This window comes from Melanaphis sacchari, unplaced genomic scaffold (genome assembly GCF_002803265.2).
Source record: "Melanaphis sacchari strain LSU unplaced genomic scaffold, SCAv2.0 Contig108_pilon_pilon, whole genome shotgun sequence".
Taxonomy (NCBI): domain Eukaryota; kingdom Metazoa; phylum Arthropoda; class Insecta; order Hemiptera; family Aphididae; genus Melanaphis; species Melanaphis sacchari.
In genome coordinates, this window is record NW_020270415.1 from 166,414 (window position 1) to 188,169 (window position 21,756).

General features: G+C 31.3%; 1 protein-coding gene across 1 annotated transcript in view; it reads right to left on the reverse strand.

The window, feature by feature from the left end:
- LOC112603469 (estrogen receptor beta-like) overlaps positions 1 to 20,252 on the reverse strand; it is an 80,198-nt gene extending 59,946 nt beyond the window's left edge. The window contains exon 1 of the mRNA XM_025352032.1: positions 20,142 to 20,252. The gene's annotated coding sequence lies outside the window, so the exon portion shown is untranslated. The remainder of the gene's footprint in view (positions 1 to 20,141) is intronic.
- Positions 20,253 to 21,756: the final 1,504 nt, after the last annotated feature.

A 21,756-nucleotide genomic window follows, 5' to 3' on the forward strand; every position in this document is an offset into this window, starting at 1 on the left:
CACAAACACACTCGGGCAAACGTGTCGCGACACAAATGCCGTTTTTCTCTTTCGCGTGCACATATACGTAGGTATATTATTGTGCTGCAGTCTGGTAGACGATTTATTGCGCGCGATGGGTTGTACATATATATTGTACATATCATTGCTGTAAACCTATATACCTATCGCGACGATGATCTCGTGTTTTCGCTTGTTTTATTATTACTATTATTGTTGTTGTTGTTATTATTATTATTTGCATTATTTGCATTATTTGCATGCAGGTAGATGCACATCGGCGATATTGCAGTCATCGATGTAACGTGTATAACGATACGTCGACTATCGACGGTTGAAAAACTCAAAAATGACGTCAGCGCGCGGCGGAAAAGGCGCGAGGGTTGGACGCGCGACGGTGGCGTGGTGTTCGAGCGTGGTGCACGCGTACGTATTATTAGTGGTTCGTTCGCAATAAATCAGCGCGCAAATAACGTATTATGACGTCAATACACCACATTCGCCTATAATATACGTAAGTATAACATAATATATTATTGCGAAGCGTGTATTGTACCAACGCTAGTTAAACACGCGGACACCATCTCATGCCCGGGCGCTGCGTGCTGTACACCAGAGGCCATGTCGACGGAAAACCATTCTCTATCGTGTGTACAGGTACTAATCCCGCGCGTGATAGGCAACGCCGAACGAGTAAGGTCGAATCGCAAGTGTTTCCATTAAATCGTATGCTGTCGGAACAAACAAATACGATGGTCGAATATTATTTGCACTCGGGCCTCGAATATCGTCTGTTTTCGAAGTGCACTCCCCGAAATCACTCGCGGTGTTGTACAGCGCCGCTTATTTTGACGTCTCATTTATACACGTTTTACACGTAAAATGTATAATTTTCAAATTAAACGATGTTAAACCCCAGTCGGTCACGTTTATTTAAACGATTTATAAATTACTCGACGAAATAATGATCACACTGCAGAGGAGTAAGAAAGTATTATACTGTTATATCATATACGCTCTCGAGCTTAAATAGGATAAATAAAGATGTGACTCGTTGTTTTAGCATTTCGCATAATATCAATATATCTCTGTAAAAAAAATTATTGACAAAATACAAGATTTTATGTTGGTCGTGGGGTGTTCTCCGTGTCGCATCACGTCGTGTAACGTACTAAATCGATCGACGTTCAACTCACAATTATTACGAAATTTTCAACAAAAATAATTTATATTTATGAGACTTATGAAATAATTGGATTGAGTGAAATTCGAAAACTTATTTTTTCCGAACCCGAAGTGAAAAATTGAACATTTTGGTTTAAGTACTCGTAGAATGTAGTTCGACTATCCCCCACTGCGTACACCCAACACCTACTGTATAGAACTTTATGTATTATATAACGGCGGACAGATGATCCATGCGATACATCACCTAACAACCTGTACGTGATATTTTAATATCAATTGCTAATTTATTGAAACGCGTGCCGTACCTACCGGTTAAGTTTGTTGTGGTTTCTGTAGCCGTTTTCCGAATACCATTTACAATAACAATAATAATGACGTAAGCTGCGAACGCGTGCATTTTCGTAATATTGTCCGGGGACGAACAACGTTGTTTGTATTGTATCATCATCTATATAATATGATAATAATACTATGTACGTGCAGTGTGTCGACGACGACGGAGAAATATATACGTACACTGCACACAAACGTACCTACGTTACGCATACGTCGTGATGGCCAGTGACGACGTGTTATAGTGCTGCACGCGTCCTGTGCGCTCTTTTATTTTATAATATAATATTATATTTTAATGTAATATCGTATCCTTTTCGGTTCCTACGCCGACGAAATATATATATATATATATAAAAGCAATATGACCCGAAGAAAACGAGATCACTCACGGTCGTCGTTGCAGGTTGGAAATCTAAATTACTAAATGTATATAATAATATTACGCAGGTTTGAATATTATATATATTATATATACACGCGAGTATATATTAATAATATCTCGGTTGTTCGTTAAATTACCAAAAAATAACAATAAACAATCTGAGCACGTTTGTCTCGGTGTTATAAAAAAAAAAAAAAAAATGTAAAATAAAATTTGAATTTGTGTCCCGCTGCGTGTGCAGCTATAAGGCTTACAAATCACGCCGGCGCGTTCACCTACTATACACACGATAATGAAGTTACCACGTTTTTATTTGGCTCAGATGTTATAAATGTGTGAGTGCGTGTGTGTGTGTGTACGTGTACGTATCGGGAACGTATTATAATGCTCGAGATGTCACGACTGGGCGATATTAATGGGAATATCTGTTAGAAACCCTCCTGGAAAATATTTGTCAGGACCGCGGGGGTGGGGAAGTAGGGGAAAATAAGAAAGAATGAAGAAAAAAACTGGACCCATTAGAACTCACGAAAATATACATGCTACACACACACACGCGCGAGCGCGCGCAATTGTATAATTTTTTCCACTCTTTCTCGATACACACACACAAACACACACGCGTATTATTGTGTATATTATAATATAGTGTTGGCGTTGATTTTTTATTTTTTTTTAATAATATATATAATAAACCAGTTTGCGCGCGACACGCGGTCCGTTTTCCCTTCGTTAGTGTACATTTTCGTGCAAGACCGTGAAAAAAATAAATAAATACCGTTTTTCGACGTAATACACATAACATTATTATTGTACATATTAAACTATATAAATAAGTAATTCAATATGTATTATACGCGCACACAATATTCAACTGCAGTATCACATTGTATCAGTGGATATTTTTAGCAATTATCACTGGGCGACATTAAAAAAAAAAAAGTACACACGTCATAATCAAAATCAATATATGCGCCTAAAAAATACTTTTCAGAATTAAATATACAAAACCTTACTTATATCTAACAATACTATCAAAACTCACAATACATAAATGAGTACAAATAATTTATGTATTAAACTCACTCTTTTTAGTTAAAAATAGGAATCAATAACATACAGTACCAATACATTTTGACATTTTGTTATACAAGTATAAAAAACGACATATTAAAGTAAATATAAGAATAATTAGCTTGTAAGAACTAGGACTAAAATAAAATCGAAAATAATTTGTAGATATTTACTGGAACGACTGATGACCAGATAAAACATGTCATATTGTCGCATAGAATAAATTGCTTCTTGCGTACTCTATTATTCTACGAGTACCTAAGGAGTAAGGAGATCGGTCACACGGGTTTTCCATTGTAGAAAATTTCAATAATTATTTGTACTCCCGAATTCAAATGATTAAACGATATAATATTGATATAAATAAATACCAAAATTAAACATAAGAAATAATTGTATAATAGTTTTAAACATTGTCATTTTTACAAATAATCGTTGTCGCCCAGTACATTAGTTAAAATATCCACTGCATTGTATTCGTACCAATACGCGCGTATCAGATATTACCTATATACGTTATATTATACTATGGATATAATATGTAAACAGTGTTTTTCAGATGTCTTCAGGTACGACCTCGTATAGAAATTCATTACTTTCTGTGTATACCGGCGTACACGTTGTCATTATAATGTTATGAATTATGATGAACGCGGCTGCACAGAGGCCTATAACACAGTGCGTACAGTCGTGCACTCATCCTTTCGCGGACCATCCTCTACCACGCGCATACGTGTGTTTACGGCAGTGTCGACATTGCGAAATAAATAATTTGTCGAAATTCTGTGTCAAACAATATAATTAGGCATTATCATTATTATTATTATTATCAAACTCAATATGTATATAGTGTACAATACAACATACGATTTCTCAATTATATAGAAGGACGTGGTGTTCGGTTCTATCACATTTTTAAATCTAGTGAGGTGGTCAAAAATATTCAATAATATACGCATACCTATTAGATATATTGTATTATTTGTACACGCGCGGGTATTATGCAAATTCTAATAGGTAAACACTGATCTCAACGACGGCTGAAATATTCTTTTTCTAATACATTATGAACTTACGAAACAACGTTCAGGAATATGCGTGTATATTGTACGAGTACGTATCTATGTGCATGTAACGAACTTCGTGGTATTCGCTTTTTTATCTCTTAAAACGTTGTTCTCGGAATTATTACTACAACTAAACGTAATATTAATAATGGGTGCCTATACCGTAGAAAGATTTACTTTTTAGAAGAGAAAATACTATTGCGTTGACCTGTGTGAGTGTTCATATTTGTTTTGCACGTATAATATTTATTATTATTATTATTATTATTATTATTTTTTTTAACATCAACAAAAATTCGATCAACGTAAGCTATAATATCGTATAATCATACGTTTATTGTTTAAAAACGATTTAGATGATGTATATTATTATTACACATATATGTACGAGGAAATTAAAACGTTTTTATTTAATAATAAAACGTGATCAAGACGTTGAATAACGCTGTAATGAAGTTAAATGTCACAACATTGAAAGTTTCGATTATACGAGATGAGAGTCAGAGAGTGGTATGAGTTTTCGTTTCCAGTTGTTGTGTTTTGTATACCAATATATCAATAAACCATTAAGTTATCATTTACTTTAAACATATTTATGGGAACGCGTCTTCGCATTTACATAAATAGTGTTTTGTAGAATACTACCTCACGATAAATAGGTTCTGCGTGTACGATGCGGTAATAATAATAACAGTCGTCGGAAATAGCCTGTCAAGAGTGAAATTATTAATAATTATTTACGGTTAAATTTAAGCAGAAGATTTGAAAAAATCGTACAGCAATAAAATGATTATTATTTTTAATTCAGTGTTTCGGTTGTCCAGAGACAAAAACCACTCAAGCCTAACCTAAAGTACCTATTAGGTATATCACTATTATATTACACGTATCACGTATGTAGTAAAGTTTAAAACGTGCATTTTTTTAATTAAAACTTAATCGATTAATGTATTTTTGAATTGTTTTATTTTTTCGCCTTCATTAGTATTAGATTTACGTAATAACAATCACTCCATATGGTTTTTGTTTTCAATGGAATTTTCAAACTACAAAGTTTTTGGTCTTTATGTATTATTTCATTCAATAATTCGACCGCATCTTCTAATTGGTAGTTTTAATTATAAAAGGAATCTAGTGTAATTTACTATTAATATTTGTTATTTCGAAAAGTTTAAATTTTTTTACATAATTTTATGACATTGACAAACATAATTTTCATAAACAAAGGCACAAGAAACACCATACGAAAAATAAGTCAAAATAATAAAAATGCAGTATGAAAAAACTACAGTTTCTGATGTTTATACCATAAAAACATATACTTAATAGTATGAGGAAAATATTGCCAAAATATCCAGTATCATTGAACGAAGTTCATACAATGCTGCTGATTATAAATATTAAAACACTTAAATAGGTAAACCATCTATTTTATAAAATAATTCTGATAAAAATATAATTTTATTTTTTTGTCAAACAAATATTGATTTCTTATGTAAAAATAAACAAATATACTTTAATATCCCATTTACAGTCAAAATTATTTACTCAACTTTTTACTTTACATGGATATTTTAATAACCATTACGTTACATTTGCTTTAACGTTATCATCTAATAAAATCAAACATACACATTATTTTTTTTTTTTTGATATCTTGGTTCATGAATGCCAAAATGTTGGTCTGGTATTAAAACCTAAAACAGCTATATGCAATTTTGAAGAATCGATTCAAGTTACATCACGAGAAATTTAGCATATTGATAATATTTTTGGATGTAGTTTTTATTTAACGCAATGTTGGTACAGAAAAATACAACATTTTCGATTATGTAACGCGTATAAAAATAATAAAACACGAGGTTATAATGGTTGAGTAATACATATTTTTGGGGTTAATATTTTTAAACCCTAATAGGTACTGTATAGGCTTATATTTTGTTGATGACTTTTTTTTATCAATAATACCAGCCGATATTAAATTATAAATGTTTGTTGACTATTTGATTGATTTTTATATCAACAATATTATTCACTATTTTCATTACATATTTGGCAGTTTTTCAGTTGCTTCATTATTGTTTACACTTATAAGTTATAACGAATGTCTATGAATCATTAACAATAGGTTTAATTCAGAATAATATCATTCATATCTTCAAATGTTCGACTTTATTAAAGTTCTCACTGATTTTCCAACAGATATGTATACAATATATACATACAGCCATTGAGTATATTACATAAATCGAATGACTTCTCAAACAAATTATGGAATAAATCAAATTTAAGTTGCTTTAGGCAGTATAACAATACATTTACAAGAATATTCTTTCAATAATACCTATTTTATAATAATCGATTTTAATTTTGGTGCAAATTACATTTCCTATTTTTTATTATCTGATATGGTGCAAATTGGCTATACTACAATACAAATTTAGTGTCATTCCCAGTTTCCCTATATTTTCATTTAGAAGTACACAAAATATATTCAATCTCATTTTAAAAATAAGTCCTAAATCTCTCTAGCCGCCTAATATTGTTATTTGATCTGTTCACGGACAACGTCTGTTTGGAAAGCCCCCCTCGGCCCCTCGGCCAATCAAAAATTAACTTAAGTTATGCCATTAATTAACGAGGAATTTGCATGACTTGCATAAAAATTCCTATTCCGAAATTAGCACATCATTCATTCTCTACAAAATAATAAAATGCACCTGTTTAAAGCTATAGACTTAATAGCCGAGTACCTTCTACTTATTATTTATATTTTATCATTGAGTGGTCTAATATGAGTATATACATACAATTGAAAGTATTTTAGTTATAACTAAAATAAACAAGCGAATTTTTAAGTATATTTTAAAACCACTTCATTATTTTTCATTTATTTTATATTATATATATATATATGACGAACAAAAATCGGAAATCGGCTTAAGTTCAAAACAATTCCCAGATGACCAACATCGTTTAGGAAAATCCTTAGCAACTAAGCATTCCACAGTATAAGCAATATAGGCATCGTGTTTTTTTTTTAATAATAGGTACATCGGTACATATAAATAGCGACAAAATAAATATAATTTTATATTGGTATTCAATGTTAATTTTAAAAATTTAAAACAAAATCTTAAAGAAATTCACGAGCTAGTTATTATCGAATAAAATTGTGTATAATAATTAATGTTCATGTGCAAAAGTATTAGTAACACTGACGAACTTGCGTATGTTTCAACGCACCAATTTCATTTTTATGAATATATGGTTGGTTGGAAATTGTTACAGGAAAAAATGAAATTTTTTCTTCAACAAAATAAAATACTATTTAATTTTTGTCTGTTATTCAGATGAATACAATAAAATACAATGTTCTTAATATGCTTGTTACTTCTATCCGTGCGGTATTGACGAAAGTTTTAGATTATTCTTAGATATATTATTAGAAAAATGTAGAAAGTAGTTTGGACCACGTTCGGCAATATTTCAAGTACTACTTACATCTAATTCGCCACGGGTGCAATTGTCTATCTCAGTTGGAATTAGTTCACAAAGCAAGGTACATCGACTTCGATTTGCGCGTGAACCTAGGTAAACTAAAACTGTGATACATAGATATAGCGTCGTATTATATACTTATCAATTTTTCTAGGGCCAATTCGGGATATACAGTTAGTAAAATAATAAAATTATATTTTTGAGAAACTTAAAATAAAGCTATTGTGTACTATTTTATTAGTTCTGTAAAATCTATAGTTGGTATACGATTTTGCCAAATTATATTAGTCATAATTCACAGTTAGGTTTGTCCGGGGGTAAAAGTTAAAATTCTTAGACAATTCTTGTTTTGACCGGAAATCTCTGAGGTTTTGCCCGTAATGTATTATACGAGATATAATATATTGTTATATACTTCAGTACATTAATAAATCGAAATCACGCACAATTAAAATATAAGCATTTTATTGACGCTGTATGGATGGTGTTGTACCTATACACTATACAGTATACAGTGACCACATCAAGTGATCACTGCTGAAGAACAAACTCCCGTTTGCTTCTACTCTTATATAATATTATAGCTTAACCTAGTTTTATATCTTACTACATAATTGTTTTTAGTTTATTAAAACTTACTGACTAAGACTTAATGATAATTGTTGTCACATATAATATTACATAAACGTTTTATTAACCTAGTTCTTAATTCCGATAATGTTTGTGTAGCAACTTACAAAAAGTAATGTATCTAATGCATCTATACCCCGACATCGTGTTAACACTTGTAATTTATACATATTATTATATAATATTAGGCCTAATACAATAATATAATCTGTTATATAACCATGTTAACCAGTAGAGTGGGAGTTAGGTCTTGTATTGGAGGAGAAAAATAATAAATAGAAACAAAAATATGGGATGACGACGATGTAGACAGTACTACGATATTGTTTCGGAAGATTGAGTAATCTGAGGCGTCTGCCCGCTGTAGGTGACTCTGAAGCTGGGTCGTCAATTACACGCACGACCGTTTCGGCGACGCGCAAGACTCGGTCATTAATAATAACATTATTATAATGTATGTTATCGTCGCAACAGCGAAGACGACGACGACGACGACGACGTCAATCTCGATGGGATGTAATATTAATATTGTATGCGTGCGTTAATATATAACTGTATACACGGGCGGGCGCGCGCGTAAATTACACTTAACAGCGGTAGACCGTCGTTTTGATTATTTTCCGTTGTACGGGTTGGGTGTGCGAAAACGAAAGACGGAATGAAAAAAAAAAAAAAATCTCGCGGTTTAACGGTGAATTATTGTTGTTTATCGCGCGCGCGACAGCGAGGCCCGACGGAAATATAGGATAATAATAAAAGCAAATTACAATGTTATTATACATTATTATTATATTATATTATTATTATACGTGTACAGGCATCTCTATATTGTATTGTCGTGCAGGCGGCGTTCATTCATCTGAGGGGATATGCGCGATAGATTCCCGCGGCGCGCGCAGACTAATCGAAGAACGCGTCGTCGATATATTAATAATAATAATAATAATAATATATATTTATATACATACATCATATTATATATATTATAATAAGTTCTATAGGTAGGTAGACGGAGGTACGTAGGTTGGTATATTGGCTCACTTACACATATATATATTTAAAATATAGGTATATATTATACTGGTGCTTAAACCATACACGCGGTCGCGCGTGCGAAAACAATAATATTGCGTTATATTATGCGCTATCCTAGACGGCGGCGTACGCCGGTGCGGTGCGCTCCCGTGGCGGAGATTTCACTCGGCGTGACGCCGGCGACCGAGTTGTGTTATATTTATACATGCGCACGCATAATAATGATAATAATAATAATAATAATAATATCGTAGAAATCGACGACGTTTCGGGATCAACGAAAAATATTATAATACAACAATATAATAATAATATAATGCACACCTCTGCGACACGCCGCGCCGATGCCGATTTGTACAACAGTAACGACGACGACGACGATTTGGGTCATAAATTATAAAGTGTATCTATATGCCTAATATAATATTATATTGTTTCGACGGGAACAGTTTCGAAATCGTTTGTCAATCGACAATCGTCGACATGACCACATATCGTCTGAGCCACATTTAGTGGCGACGAAAGTACGTATAAGTACCTACTCATAATAACATTACGTTCAAACTGTTTAACGCATTTTATAGGTATTTACATGATATAATACGTGACGTACAACCCGGCGGTAGTGGTCCAATATGTGATCTACAAACTCATTCGTGTGATTCTGTGATGGTGTGATCTTTTAAAATATGTACAATGGTTTTTTTAGTTTACTCAAAGTATTATTACTGTTTCAAAACAATTGAAGAAACATAAATCAAGATAAATAAACTAAATCACAAACATTAATTTATCGATTAGTAAACTCAAACCTTTGTGGCTTTGTAAATATTTGGATGATTTGTGTTCTTATAAGTCTCAACTACTTGTCATATGATTGTAAATTATTATTTTTATTATTGTGATTTAACATGAAAAAAGTTCATTTCTGTTCATTGACTGGGCATTGAGGCAATTACCTATAAGAAATATCACATAAGATTAGTAAATTTTGATATATTTTCCAATGTAGATTGCATATTGGACGAAACTATTTTTGGTAGATCACTTATATTGGACTAATCGCAGTCACAAAAATATGCACATAGTTGTATTCTGAAGAAAAACAGATTAAAAATATATAGCTGATAAATAATAATAATACGTAACTTGTTAATATTTAGGTCTTACGCGCCGTAGAAGACTTATAGGTAGCCACGATAAACCTACGTATATCGTATGCGTGGAGTTGTCGTCACGATTGTTAAACTATTACAGTTATCTGCAAATATCCGAAACCCTCTATTATAAATCGTATTAAAAAATCCAAATGCTGAGAGACCGTGTTCGAAAAACTCTCACGCATGTCCGATTGTTTTGTGCTTGTACACTATGATACGGTGTTATCGATCAAGTTCGTCTAAATTAAAACCGTCATCGCCCCGAAGCGGGGAAATACGATGCGAAATCGGATAATACCTAAGCGCGTACATTTTAATTACACCGAAATTATTATGTCGTGAACCGGATGGTTATGTGTATAATAATTATAATAATAAAAAAAAATATACATATAATATTATGACTATTATGTGCATGTGCATAGAAACAGAGAATATTGGGATCGAATTGCAATGCTTGCGGACCCGTCTGCCGCGTGTGTCCTACTGTTTTGCTGAACACACGTTTTTCGTGTTCCTCGACCACGCGCGCGGTACATCATATATTATATATATACATATATATGTGTATGTATATTGTTTGTGTATGTATGTTTGTTCAATGTTTCCCAGAAGTCGTTTGATTTTTTTTTACGTTTTATTTATATTTCCCTAGACGATAACATCTAAATCATATAATTAAAACCGTTCATCGACAGGAAAAAAAATACATAAAATTGTTTTTCTTACTTTAAGTGCATTCATTACTACAGGGCATTATATGTTATAAATTCGTATTTTTTTATGGTCGTGTAACAGTGAATAAAAGGTTTTTTTATCATTTTTTACTCAGTCACAAACGTCAGATTAAAACAAACGTATAAATTCATAGTGATATAAGATATAAGCAAAAAGAATATTGCATTATAAGCAGGTAATTAAATAATATTATAAACGAGTATATTATATATTATACTTAACAGTATATCTATTTAACACCCATAATTAATATGATTTTTTTTTTAAGTAAAAAATTCATAATTTAACACCAGGTGACCGTAATTATTCTTGAGAATTACTGTCAAGCCAGTCGACATTTTGGTTGGATCAGTTTTCTAAACGGTCGTTGCAGTATATTAAATTGAACTGAACTACGTTGGAAAAATTCAGTGTTGATATATTATTATTATGACTTTATTGTAGGTACAGTGTACATCAATATCACTGTTTACTGCCACGAACGAACGAAAAAAAAATTATACCATAAAACGTGCTCTTGCACGTACATTTGTTCAATTGATATGAATTGTAATACCTTAATGCGCAGTTCTATAAAGTTAAGAGGTAGGTATACCTTTAATAGTAATAATGATAATACTTTTAAACCTAAAGGTGTGTAATGTTACAGGGGTATAGCTTTATTATTTTATTGATGCGGTGTGTATTAACTATAAAGGTACAATATTTAGTCGGCTTTTTGGGTGGTCTGAAAGTATCGATCAAAGGGTTAGGTAGATAGATTGCAATTGAATAGGAACTCAAACATTTTTCTTCATTCAAGCTGCAAGATTCGGGATAATAACTCCATTTAATATAATTCAAAGAATGTCTGATCCATTTATATTGGACTACATGTTTGTACATATATAATTACTAAAATTCGGATTAATGACATATAGGTATCAACATATTATACACAGACAAAATCAGTTAATATATTAAAATCCGATACACTCGATCGAAACATACCTACTCAAAAAAAGACATTATCAATTATCATTTTCTATTTTCGAAGGACTGCGCACGTCTGATCAAGATAACTCAACATTTAAATCTCGTTCACGTTTTTTTTTTTTTTTTAAACACTTCCCCGAGTATCCACTCATCTTTACCTGTTGCTGCGCGCCAGCTATCGTAATAACAACGAATTTCGATTTTATACACTCACACACGCGCGGAGTGTTTGCTTTCCATTAACGTGCACTGTAGTCTATAATAACATGCTGTCGGATTCGTTTGAAAACAGTCTCTCCAGTTCGCCCTTAAATAATAAAAACGAACGCATAAATTATTATAATAACTATGAATTAATCGAAACGCACTCGCGCGCGCGCTCACACACAACGTTGGGACACTCGTCGTTTGACTATTTCACTACGCCTCCGTCGTCGTATATCAATCTAATTAGCCTAAGTACTCTGGTTTGGTGCCGACGCGCGCACTAGTAAATTCAAACTCCCATTTATATATATATATATTGTAGACGACTTGACTGTCTTGTATATTATTATTATATGGCGTTGTTATTGTTGGTCCGTCGATCGTGTTGTCTGTCTTGGGCATTTTCGTCTGCAGCGTACCGCCGCTGCCGTCGATGTATAATATTATAATACACACTACTCAATCGTGAATGACAATCCTATTAACCTTTCACACCTACAACACTTATCTTCCGAACGGGGACGCCGTACCTTATGCGTTACGGTATGTATACATTTTTGATTGATTAATCGATCGCCGACGTATCATAATACCATAGACAAAACGTATATAATGTAATCCCGACCATATTATACATAAACATAATATACGATGGCGTTTAAGACTGGCGATTTATGGTCTAACGTAACAAATGCGAAGCTTACATTTTATTTTATTATGATTATTATTATTTATTTATTTATTTATTTTTTTTTTTTTTTTGACACAAACGGGTGGGTAATAAAGGTATGAGGAAAAAAATCATCAGATAAAAATTGAGATGTTGGCATGTACGGTGTACGACGTTTGCCGTACCTACAAGAATGACGAAACACGCGTACTGCAGCAGCAAACACCGAGACGCGTCCGCTCGATCGTCACCGACCGGTTACGACTTATACGTGGCATATAATAATAATAATGTATAAGACGTGACCGGGTAAAAGCGACTTAGACGACATAGACGACGATGGTGACGACCGTCGCAAGAGACCTGAGGCAAGAAGACGGGCCCATTGTTATTGTTTTTCGAAATATATAAATCAAAGCATGAACCGATAACGGATATGTGCACCGAATGGTAAACAGCGTATTTTGTAACAGATCACGCCTGGGCTAAGGCATCCGGCAACGTGTCGGACATCGTTGATACGTTCCGTGTACGTATACACTATATACATATATACCAGACACCACCGGTATACTTATATCGTATTATATTATATATTTACGCATTGCAAAGACAACGACCAAGACGAAAATAATAGGTATGTGCATATACATATTATATTATATCTTTAGAAAACAATTATTTGGCGTGTCAACGCTCGCCTATTGTACTTATATGCATATTATACACGTAGTTAAATTATAAATTTTATATTATTATATAATAATATGGCTGAATTGCAAGACACAGTAATTGCTGCCGTGATGATAACGAGTGAAAATCAATAAAAAATGTATTTTAGATATAGCTACAGAACACTTCCAAAACGTATTAGTAAAATTGCATTGTAAAATATTATGTAACGTTGGGGCTTTTGTAGCATCAGAAATCGTTTTAATACAAAGCAATTAATATTATTCGAAATATACGAGAATATAGTTTATAACTTTACATATATTATGACTAGTAAAGTTAGTCCTGTCAATAATTAACCCCATCTTTTTTCTATAGTAAATCGCATAAATTATTGTACATATATTAATACATACAAATTTTTGATAATTAATAAAGCACTTACGAGTCGTACGGCGCCTGTACTACAGCCCACTGTATTTTCAATTCAAAATTCAAAACTTTTCTTCCACATCCATTGCGACATATACTCTTTTAAATTCGTTTAGTTTTATTGGTCGCACATTAAATACAGTTATCGAAGAAATAACCATCCCCATCAGTTCCTCGTAGTAAGTGTTTGGCAACAGACCTTAATCCGTTTTATTCTTTTGTGTTATTTTACAGCTTATTTTTTTTTCATTCTGGAATGACAGTAGTTAATTTTTTAACAAATAAGATTCTTTGTCGGTTGATGCGTGTGCGCACGCGTGGATAATATTCAAAATATATTATACATTCGGTTTGGACGTAAACGTTCTATTATACATAATCCGGTATAAAGTATTTTTATACCTATATAGATATATAATAATAACGTATTACGCGCGTTGTTTCAGACGACATTAAGATCACGGAATCAAAACGCTCCGAGTGATTAAATTATAATAAATATATTCAAAAAGTACACAACAGCAGCGTGTCTTAATAATAATTTGGCTTTTATTATATTTGATAATCTAATGGATTTTTCTTTTTTTTTTAGTTCCAAAGAATCTTCTCGCTAAACTCGTTTACAAAGTGACATAAATTTAATCGGGCTGTCCGTGTACGCACAAATACACACGCACATACATGTACACACAAAACTTAGAAAATTAATTTTGTCATTGTGCGTACACGCGCGGGATAGAAGGGGGAAAAGACGCGCATACGGGATTTCAATTTATTTTCGCGGAGTCAACAATGAATTATAATTTAAAAAAATACATTTTGAATAAAAAAACTTCAACAAAAAGCTGATCTGTGTAGCTGACCGCCGCCGATTAACATGAAATCGTCCATTCGGCAATAACACGAACCGATTTATTTTGCTCGAATTTTTTCTAACGAAATTCGTTTTCTCACGAATATACGTGATAATATATTATATGCACATATGATTATATACCATATAATGTAATAATATAATTGCTATACGCGTGTTTGACAAAACGTGTACGTATCGATATAATATTTTCGGCCATGCCTCGTCCGGATCTGGTTGTAATATCATACACCATAATATGTATAAGAAATAAATCATATTTCTAAATATGGGTATAATACTATAACGACTGCTACGCAGGAGTGCTACGTATATATTAGTTCATATTAACGAAAACGACAGCTCATGGCCAGTGGTGGCAATAAATAGAAGACGAGGGAGATATATCACTGACATTACGTTTTTTTTTAATTTCATTGTTCATAGTAACATATTTATTATCTAGATAAACATTTTGTAAACAAAATAATGATTCACATTATTATTATTCAAATAATAATTTTTTTATATAAATTGATAAAACTATTCAAATTTTTTGACATCAAAATTATATTTTTTCTGATAGCAAAAACAATAAACTCTCAATGGCTTTGTTATATTATTTTCTAGTAGTATTGTTACATCATTACCTCTGTAGGTAACTAGAAACATCTTTTGTGCATAGGTTAAAAAAAATATTAATACATAGTCACGACACGGTAGCAGTTATCATTTTAATTGTCTCAATCGACCAACCTACTGAAAATCATTAATTGAAAATGCGGAAATTATACAGTTTAGAATTCTCATTAACTATTAAATATTTTATTGTTATTTTAAACTTTTAAAAAAAATTGTTTTTTTTTTTTTTATTGATATTAGAGTTAGTATTATTTCTTCTTCTTCTTCTTCTTTTGGGTAAATCGGCCGGTAGAACCATCCCGTCTCACAACCAATTCTCCAGCCATCTCTATTCATCACTAAATCCTTCCAGTTTGTTCCATCTCCTAAGTCTTCTACATCCCTCTTAACTATATCTACATGCAATGCGGAGCCAGAATTCTCACCTAAGAATGGTGTCGGAGCAGAATCCGGTAGTATTACTTATATCGTGTTTAAAATGTCTAAAATTACTAACTGATTTTTTTATTATTATTTATAGTTAATATTAATATTGAGTAACATTTGCAATTAGTAATTTAAATTTTATAATTAATCTTATATTCTTTGTGATTATGTTTTGGATGATCGAAGAAGATACAAAATAATAGCCTCATCTCTTCTCCTTCCTCGCACAACCAAGTCATACGACCGATACCGGTCACAACGATAACAAGCAGAAAATATTTTTCCCCGAGCGGTCTGTTATACTTTAACACATAACGCGGCGACGGATATAATATACCTGGAGAGTCGCGGTCCATCTTCTCATATTGTATCATATACCTACGCAAACGCGCCAACGCCAAGTTAACTGATCACGTATATATAACATGAAATATACAGGTATACACTTATATATATGTATATATAAGTGTATTTAATTGGTTCAAATCGATCAGATGGCAATGGCGGTGGCGGTGGTGGGTTAAACGGTAAACGCGCGGTACACTGCAACACATATACACCAACAGTGTATAGTACACAATATTACGTATATGTATATATAATGTGTGTATAATATGCGCGTATGCATGTACACGTATGTGTAGTACGAGTGTGTATATATTGAAACTAGCTTGGATGCGCGTTTGAACCTTGGAGCGGTGGGTCTGTGACCTTACAAACGTGGGAACCGTCCGCGGCGCAGGGCTCGATCGTCGTTATTATATAGAAATCTTTTAAACGGCTAATGATATGTGTGTTATCCTCTTTTAAAAAACCGTTTTCTTATTATTAAAAGAGCAACGGAGAAAAATAACTAGTTCATAGCGTGGTCGGTATGTCCGCCGCAGCCATAGCCGTCGCCGCATGTGCACGCGGTCTTTTCTAATTGCTTTTAATGGTCGTAATTATTCAATCGGGGGTCTTGCGCTGAAATGAAATGATCGAAAAACCTTATATTTTTTTATTTCATTTTTTGGCTTCTTTCTCGTCGTACCCGCCTTCCCACTCGTCGAAACTATATATATATATATACTGTTTTTTTCGTGTCCGCGACTGATCGGAAGACCGGTCACGACGAGCGCAATATCGGTCCGCGCGCTAAACAACTTAATTAGACCAATTCGACCGTCAAGAGAAGAAAAAAAACTCAAAAAATAAAACCTATATCTGCATAAGTAAAAACTAGCGATAACAATGTCTGGTGTAGAGTATAAAATATACGCATAAATATGATAGGTATAAGTATTTAGATATAAAGGAATTATTAAGTGTATCGCGTGTGATGAGTATTAAATTACAATAGCATTTATATAATCTTTACAATTTATTATTATTATTTTGATATAACTATGTAAAATTGTAAACACGTATTTTTTCAACTCTTCCTTCAGGTTTTTTTCACTATCTTACTTTTTTTATAATACATATATTTATATATTGTTATTAATATACCTTCTCCCCATCAGTAATTACTGCGAGCGCTTCTGATAAATAAACACGTATAGGTACTAATTGTAACTTGACTTCACTCGGAAAAATTGAACGAATATAAAATACATAATTATATATGTATATATATATATATATATATATTTATTTGTGTGTGTAAGTATCACGATTTTAGTATACTTTAATTTACGGGTAAATTAGCACTGGCGTACTTATATTTGTGAACCAATTTGACTGCGACAAATAACCACCTGTCATAGGCAGCACGTATATCATTTCAAGCATGTTATTTAATATGATTCAAACTGTTTTTTTTTTTAAATTTTCCGATATCTTTGAAACTTTCATCAAAATTGATCGAGAGTTTTTGAGTTTAATATAAACTATTAACTTACATTTATTTATAAACATAATGTATAAATTTAATAAAACTTTAAAAGAATCTTTTGTTTCTATAACCATAATGAAAATCCTAATTATAAAAAAAAATTCGATTTTCATACAAATTCTTGCATGAGTCACTCCGTAGCGACCCTATACAGTTTGAAAAACAAAGTTATAAACACTTCCCGAGTCTCATCAAGGATTATGTGTTAACAATTTAGTGCCAATTAATTATCTTAATCTTAGCGAGTACTGACACATACCTACTCAAAATCATTTTTTTATTTAAAATAAATTATGAATTATCTTATAATGTAAGACAATACATTTATAATGTTAATATTTATGGTTTTCAGACGAGTCCCGCGTTTGTATGATAACTGAATGTATCATCGAAACCGTTGCTGAAACTAAACGAAAAACAAAAAACGAAATTCGGCCCACACAAACAGGAAGTGTCAATATATTTGTCTGTACCGTTTATGGCCCCAAAGCAGTCACGTATCTTTGCACGCGCGGCATCACTTGTACATATACTAGGCATATATATGGGGAGTGTGTGTGTATATATATATATTATATACAGTACAATACTAGACGGTAAGATTTTATTATTAGAATTATTATATTATTATATACTGTGCAGTGTTTTTTTTTTGTTTCAGAGTCGTAAACGGAAATCCTAAAAGCGCTAATGCTGAATAAATTATCCAGGTTAGACGTGGTTGGTAACATACACGTATAATATTAAATCCCAATTCACACTGTTACGGCAAGGCACTGGCCCCACTGCCTGTAATAGCACGACAAATTGTCCATGTATTATTCACACATTTGGTATTCAGTAAAATGTTTAATTATATATTATTATAAAATGTAATAGTGTATCGTGCGTCTACGAAAAAAGAGTCCACTTCATAACTCAGTACACTTGTGTATATTTTTCAATTCTGTTTGCGGGACATTAAACTAGACTATTGGATCATACATTCTTTTGATTCACAATTTTTTTTAACTCATGCATTCCGAGCATGCTTGACACAACTATTCTTTTTCTACCCCCATTTTAAGTACCATTTTTGGATAGATCGATTTTTTTCGAGCCATTTTCGTGTATCAAATTATGTTCCAAAATCAAAATTGACAAAATGAGAGAGAGGTATGATAAAAATAAAACATTTTATACATGGATTTTTAAGCAATTTTTTTCTAATTATACGAATTTTTTCCTTCTTAACTCAATGATTATTATTTATTATAGTTAAAATCATAATTTATTTAAAATTTATGAACTAGATATTTTATTTTATTATTATTATATTGATGAAATATTATAATTAAAAACATGATTTTTATTATCAGACAACAAAGTTTTAAATTAATATTTATTTATTTTCATCGTAAAAACAATAAAATTTACACAATATTTTCTAATAAAATAAAAATAATAAATTATTCAATAAATTGTTCAACTCGTACAATACGTCAAAATTTTAAAACTGAATTACTAAAAGTTGTAAGAGATTTTAAAATTAATAAAATAACCATCTTAGATATTGAGATGTTAGTAAATTAATTGCCATATTGATGTGCATTATGAATGATTAAAAGTATTTTAGATTATTTTAAAATTATAATTATATCTTATAAAAATGTATCAAGTCCTTAAAAAGAAGAATATAAATGAGTACTTGGAAATTTGAAATTTTTCCAATTGCAATAGTCTTTTGGACGGAAAGATAATTCACTTATTAGTTATTAATGTTATTATACTTCAGTTGTAAAAAAAACTTTTTTAATCGTTTACCTAGTGTTCATTGAAGCTTAATATAAAATCGTCGTTGTATTTATTGGTTAATATTGAGCATCGAATTTACTAATTCAACCACATTAATAAGTTAAATACTTAAATATATATAATGATCTAGAGAACGGATTATTTTAAATACGTAACACCTATACCTACATAATTTAATATTATATAAAAAAATATAGCTCACAGTAAATCACTAGGTTGAAATCAATAGGGGAAAAATATAGAATTCTCTGATTGGGCGTAAACAAATCGGTGTAACTATACATGCATATATCTGAATTATTGTTTAGATATTATTGTATACCTATCCTTTTTTATTGTCCTAAAGATCATTATGAATGATAACATTGAATAGCTAATTCAAACATTTACATTTACATTTCAAATGTTTATAATATTTAAATAATAACCAAAGACTTAATTACTTCATAATAATAAAATATATGTATTAAATATTTTAATTACCGGTTATAAAAATTAGTGGTAGTCAATTAGAACGGCTTCAATATCATTGGTTGTCACTTGTCAACGAAATGGCACGCGCACAATTTTGTTTTTATGTCACTTCGGGTTGAGTTTGCGTAGTAACTACTACCTACAATCCTACGTTAGGTACTCTGTTTAATTTTCACTTTTCACTAGAAATCAAGTAGTGCTACATTGTCTTGGTGATCCTTTGTCTTGATGTACCATATTCTTCCGTCAGCCGAATTTTTATCACAGCTAGTATACAGAATTTTATCTAAAACACCACACAAAATAGCTATATAGTATAGGTAATAGTTTATAACTGTCAATTGAGATGAGAAACTTAAATCCGTTTTTGTTTTAAATTAAATCAATTATTTTTTCAATAAGTATTCTTTTTTTTTAATTACGATCAAATATGATATCATAAATTCATGTACTTACCTAACTTAATTAAGTTAATATATACATTGAATGTTCGTTTGGGGGTACAATCATTAGTCAATATTATTATCATAGGTAATAATGTTCATAATAATTGACACATTAATCGTCTTTCGTCTAGGGTAAGTATCACGTTTATTTCACTTTCTAAAATTTCTTAACTTTATGCTCAACTGAAAATTCATTAAAATATTAGAAAAACTAAAATTATATATCTATAATATATAAATGTATTTTTCGGATACAATTTACTGGTTGGTAAAAAATTTTAGTTTTTCTAATATTTTATATTTATTAAATTAAAGGTAAAATATATCAGCAGTTTTTGTGGTCTTTTGAAATTTATATACAGTTTATAGCGAACGTTTAACAATATTATTAATTTATCTTTAACTTATCTTACATCAATGTTTGTGTTGTGTACATTTTTCCCAATTATCGTGTATTATGCTAGTGCAATTCAATACAATGTGCACAAAAATGATAAAATTTAAGTTTAAAAAAAAATGAATGTTAAGTATCATCCATCAATTTATTACAAGTTAATCGCAGAAAAGTAACTATAATATACTATAATATTAAAAAATTATATTAAATGTCACATTTTAGTTATAAGTATTCCAAATAAACGTATTTTAGTTAATGCTTAGCCCTTACTAAATATAATTTAACGGGTATTTTTATATGTGAATACTGAATATAATGAATACATGGCTTGTAAAACTGCTCATGACTTCCTCAGTCGTATAAGCACTCCTGTAAAAAAAAAAGTGACGCTGGTGGCACGTGGTCCGTCGTGATTATTACATGCACTAATAGAATAACGATTTCCTTCCTTCCTTCCTTCTTTCTACGACGTCAGTTAATGTGAAAAATTTTCCCTGCGCGCGCACTGTAGTAGTAAATGTGCACAAATTAATATTATTTTTTACTATTATATAGTTGCAATCGGCAGTACGGGCGCAATTTTTTCTTTTTCAACGCGTTTGGAATATGAAAAAATAAAAATAAAATAAACTCATTATGAAATCACTATACGACTGTTGCAGATGTCTTCTATATCGAATACAAAAAACATATGATGTGTAACGCATTTATTGTTTATATAATAGACAGTACACGCAGTATACCTATATAATGAATAATATAATATAATCATTATTATTAT